Consider the following 5956-nt stretch of genomic DNA (forward strand, 5'->3'; position numbering starts at 1 on the left):
CCAGGCCCGCCCGCCCGCCACCCAGCGCCCATTGGCCCGCCCGGCCCCGCCGTCACCCGCGGCACGCCCAGCCCCGCGCGCGCCCCGGCCGCCGGCCCCTAGCCCCGCCCGACCCGCGCTCATTGGCCAGGCCGCTACCTCGCGTCGCGTCGTCCCCTCCCGTTTCCCCGCCCGGGCATCGCCCACGCTAGCCGGAGAACGGTCCCCGCGAGAGCGCCCAGCCGCGCCCCACCCCGCCCGGCCCGGCCGGTGGTGGGCGGGGCGTCAGTGCCGGCCGGGGTCCCGGGGCCCGCGCAGCCCAGCGGGCGCTCGGTCCATCCACACTGGCCCAGAGCGCTTGCGGAAGAAATATTTCTGCAACACTTGTTATGCCTCAGGCATCCTTCTGAGAAGGAGGATTGCCAGGGAGAACCGGAATGCCTTCGGTTCCTTACCTTGTGCAGCTGGCGGCCTAGCTGGGAGACAAGCATTAATCAAGTCGTGATCCGTGTAAGAGGAGATAAGGGGCTGAGAGAGGGTGAGGAGGCGAACGCCACCTAATAAGGAGGTCTGGAAAGGCGTCCTTGTAGAAGGGATGCACATTCGGCCTCCTTCCTCCCTTCCCCCACCCATGCACACACCACACACAAACACACCCACCTAGACGGACATAACCCATGCACTCCCTAACCCAGAGACCGCTTACCGAAAACATCTATCTGCCCACCTCTTAGTGGCTGTAGGTAACCACCAAGTGGGTCAAGGCCAGAAGCGCGCTGATCTAGTGGGTTCTGCAGATGACAGGCAGCTTGAGATTGGTATGAGGGCTGGTGATACTTCCTAGAGATGCACTCCTGGATGCCCAGATTTTCCCACTGCCAGATGGGCCAGCAACATTGCACTGGCCACAAGGAGCTCCATGCACTGGTGTAGCATGTGAACTGCCACAATTAAATGGCCTGCTGTTTAAATGTTAAAAGTCTTCCAGGTTAAACATACTATCTTCCAGGTTAAACATACTACTGCTTAAACTTTAAAAGTTTCATGGTTAATAACTATTCATTAAAAGTATCAAGTGCCGGCCAAGAGCCGTAGCTCATGCCTGTAATCCAAGCACTTTGGGAGGCTGAGGCTGGCGGATCACTTGAGTCCAGAAGGTCGAGACCAGCTTGAGCAACATGGTGAAACCCCGTCTCTACCAAAAAAAAAAAGTAAATAAATAACAAAAAGTTAGCCAGGGGTGGTGGCGTGCACCTGTAGTCCCAGCTACTCAGGAGGTTGAGGCGGGAGGATTGCTCGAGCACGGGAGGTCGAGGTTGCAGTGAGCCAGGATGGTGCCACTGCACTCCATCTTAGGTGGCAGAGCAAAAGAAAGGAAAGAAAGGAGAGAGAGAAAGAGAGGAGAAAACAGAAGAGAAGAAAAGAAAGAAAACAGTAAGTAATATCAAGTGCCAGACATTGGGATAGCAAGCCAGATAGACTGAGACCTGCCTTCATAAAGTACCCAGTCTGCTGGGGAAGAGAGGCAAGTTAATGGATTACAGTGAGGTGTGGTAAATGATATTTTTGTGGATCCTATCCTTTAGGATACCAAGATAGCCCAGACAAAATCAGATTGGGCTTGTGAAAGGCTTCTGAGAAATGGTGCTTGAACTGAGTGTTGAAGGACAAGCAGAAATGGAAGAATGAATGAGCTTGGGGAAGAGAGGGTGAGACAGACATTCTAAGGATGAAGTTGTGATGTTTTTAGAAGACTGGAAGAACTTCCATGTGGCTGGAGCAAAAAGAATGTGTATGCAGTAGCAAGAGATGGGCCTAGACAGCAAACAGGGACCATATTCTGAAGGACCTTGTTTGAGAAGCTAAGAAATTTTTAACTTGATGTCCAAAAGTTACTGGAGCCAACAACTTAAATAAGATTTTCTTTCAGGGCTGGGCGTGGTGGCTCACACCTGTAATCCCAGCACTTTGGGAGTCCAAGGCGGGTGGATCACATGAGGTCAGGAGTTCCAGACCAGCCTGGCCAACATGGTGAAACCCCGTCTCTACTAAAAATATAAAAAATTAGCCGGGCGTGGTGGTGGGTGCCTGTAATCCCAACTATTTGGGAGGCTGAGGCAGGAGAATCGCTTGAACCCGGGAGGCGGAGGTCGTAGTGAGCTGAGATCACACCATTGCACTCCAGCCTGGGCAATAAGAGCAAGACTCCGTTTAAAAAAAAAAAAATTGCTTTCGGAACAAGACTTGGGTGTGGGTAGTAGCCTGGAGGCTACTGAGGGAAAAAACAGGTTGGGAAGACATTACAAAGGTAGAACCCACAAACACTTGAAACCTCCTTACCCCTCAGAGATGCAGGTACACGTGCCCTCCTACTTTCAAACTTAACTGTTTTGGACTTCTTTCTGTCCCTGTTCCTGTTCAGGCACAGGCAAGCTCGTTCCTTTTTCCTCGAGAACTCCAACTACCCTCAGCATCTGGTGATGCTACGTAAAATTCACCCAAGATTGGAAGCATCACCCGTAGCCACCCTTCCTTTACTGAGCCCACTCCCTAGCACCATGTCTGCCAGGTGGTTGTCCTCACTGTTAGTAGCTCCCAATCCACTGCGTGTCTCTCGGAGACCAGCTCTACCACCTCATCTCACTAAAGTTGGTGACTGACTAGAAATGAGGAAAAGAGGCTGAGATCCTGGATGATGACAATACAAAGAAACCGAAGGAAGACGTTTGGCTGAAAAGATATTGATTTTGTTAGGATGAAGCTATGTCTGAGGTACCTGAGGGACACTTAAATGGAGTTGTCCAGGGGACAATTGAGCACATGGTTTGGAACTCAGAAGTGAAGCCTGAATGGAACTAGAGGCATATGAATTTTCAATATGTCCCTGGTCATTGAAGCCAGAAGAGCAGATGAGGTCACCCAAGGAAAGCACATAGAACAGGAAGAGCAGGGTATAGAATAAACCCAGAGATTCTGGCATTTGGCCAATGAGAGTCCAAAGGAAGCCAATACAGGAAAGGAGCTACCTGAGATTTGACAGCAATGAGGAGAGACATACAGGAGAAGCTAATGGAGGAAGGGACAGCCAGCAGAACAAATGGCTCAGGGAGGATAAGCAAAATAAGGAAGGGAAGCACCAATTTATTTTGTCCACATGGGGCTAGATTGATGACTCAGCATTTCATTGTGGAATGATGATAGGACAGAAGCCGGATTATAGAAGGCTGAGGAGAGAACAGGAAGTAAAACAATGAAGACAGTTAATTCAGGCTTAGTTTTGCAGGAAGCTTGCCTGTGGAGGGAAGGAGATAGAATGGTGGCAAGGGTTTCGGTTTGGTTTCATTTTCAGATGGGAAAGGGGTAAGCAAGTTTACGGGCTTAGAGTAAAGACATGGATAAAGATGGTGGGCTGGGGGACCAGATCCAAAGCCTTAATAAACAGGAACTGGTAGCTCTTTCCCCAAGAGAAGGAGGATGGAAAGATGGGAGCCAGATGGACATAAACACAGACAAGTAATTAAGGAACTCCCTACCTTACAACATCAGTTTTCTTAGTGAAAAAATAAAGGCCTCTTGTTGAGAGTGAGCAAGATGTTGAAGAGTGGAGGGTATGAAAAAGAAAAAGGGAGATGGGAGAAGTTTCCTAAAGCTGCCTAAGGATTGTCAGGCAGAAAAACCATACAGTTTTTACCAACAATACACAAGTACCGAGTATATATAGAACTAGAGAAGTTGAATTAGGAGACTTCCTCCAAGGCAGGGTTTGCTGGATGGATACAATGGAGAAACAAGCAAGAAGGTTGATGGAGAGAGAATAATTGAAATAATGACTAGGAGAATTAGGTCACAGAGGGAAGTAAATGATAAAAAGATAAAATGGAGTAGTCCAGAGCTGTGTGAGGTTGGAAACTGTAGGAGTAGGTGCATGGGAGAGAGTCTATGTTGGAGGAGGAGGGCCACGGCTGTGCTTCTGAAGCTTAGGAGTACAGAAATAGGCCAGTCTTAGACAATGACCAGGCACAGGTTGTGACCATGGGATAGGCAACTAAAGTGGAGTGGAGGGGATAGTAAAGACCACAGGAAAGATACAGTTGTCCAGGATGATGGCAGGACTAAGTGTCGAGAGGAAAAGTCTGTAAAGCAAATGTCAAAGTCTTCAGTGAGCATAGAGAAAAACTCAGGAGACAGGTGGATGAAGGGGGCAAAGCCCAGTGGCACATGGTTTTGGTTAGGAGGCAGTACTGGAGAGCAAGAAGAAAGCCAATCCCGCCCCACCCCCAGTCCCACCTCCAGCTCTGTGGTAGGAGGACTTAGGTCATATCCTTAGGGGAAAAGAAAGAGATAGAGTGTTCCCAAAGAGGGTGACAGTAGAGGAGTCTTTGTTTATACAGGTAAGTGAAGTCGGGGGCAAGAGAGAGAGGGTTGGCAAGAAGGGTTCAGTTGCAGGGATGTGCCTGGAAGATGGAAATACCAGGGCAGAATGGGAAGGCAGAACATTGGCACCTTAGCAACGTAGTGCTGATGGCTAAGTGGGCCAGGCTGACCTCAACATCTGACTTACAGCAGCATCAGGACAGACACCAGCAGGCCCCAAGTGGTTTCCAGGACTATGGGGCAACCACTGATTGCTGTCTAATCAGCAAACCAGGACCTTGACTCACTTTCAGTCTTTCAAATACATGTTAGTAAGAAGTCATTTTGTGCGTTAGCAAAGCTCAGCCCTGAGGTAGCAGGTGAGGCAGGTGATGGAAGCAACAAATAGCCCATGAACACTGCCCAACCTCAGGCGCTCTGCCCAGAGAGGAGAAGGGGCATAGGAAAGCATGTCAGCCCAGGGCTGCCAACCTGTTCAAAGCAGAGCCCTGGGTCAAAGCTACTGGCATAATTAGGTCTGAGTTGGGTATGCAAAAAAAAAAATAAAAAAATAGAATGCCAACGGCAACAACTTAAACACACACACACACACACACACACACACAGAGCCACATAGTTGTATTCATAAATAAGGTCAGTGCCTAGCTGAAATCTAATAAATAGACCTTAATTCGACCAGCATTTATTAAGGATCTAGTTACTATATATTTTCAGAATTTTGTGAAAATGCACAGTTTTTAGTTGGGTATGGACAATAAATATTTGAGACGGCATGGTGGCTCAAGCCTATAATCCCAGCACTTTGGGAGGCTGAGGCAGGCAGATCACTGGAGGTCAGGAGTTTGAGACCAGCCTGGCCAACATGGCGAAACCCCATCTCTATTAATAATACAAAAATTAGCTAGGAATGGTGGCATGTACCTGTAGTCCCAGCTACTGTGGAGGCTGAGGCACAAGAATCGCTTGAACCTGGGAGGCAGAGGTTGCAGTAAGCCAAGATCGGGCCACTGCACTCCAGCCTGGGCAACAAAGTGAAACTGTGTCTAAAAAAAAAAAAAGATCTTTGTATTTTGGAATTTTTGTATGCTCTTTATACTACAAGAAACATTTGCTAAATATCTAGCATTTTTTTCCAGGACAGTTTCACAGCCTCTCTTCTTAAACTGCCCAATTCTATCCAATTCTCTCTTACTCTGCACTCAGTGGGCAGCCTCCCTCCTGCTCTGCCTCTCTTGTGCTCTCCCAATGCTCTGAGATCCTCCAAACATCCTTTACAAGCCCTCCCCTTCCTCACAACCATCACCACCCTACACTTACCACCGCACATTTTCTCCCAGCCTCATGAGAGTTATCTCTAATCTGTAAAGCTATGCCCTCCTCTTGGACTTTGTCACTTTCTCTCACAGATCAAGAGTCTCCTCTCTCTCCTCTTCCACTTTCCTGCACCTTCCAAACATTCTCAGCTAATCTTTCTGCCCTTTTTGAACTACTTCTCCCCACTTCGCTGGTCCAAATCCTTTTTTGGAATGAGAGTTACAAAATTACATTAAGCTATCTTTTTTTTGTCTGTGAAGTACCTGCAGTTGTGGTGATACCTAAAGAC

Source organism: Pan paniscus, chromosome 15, assembly GCF_029289425.2.
Source record: "Pan paniscus chromosome 15, NHGRI_mPanPan1-v2.0_pri, whole genome shotgun sequence".
NCBI lineage: Eukaryota > Metazoa > Chordata > Mammalia > Primates > Hominidae > Pan > Pan paniscus.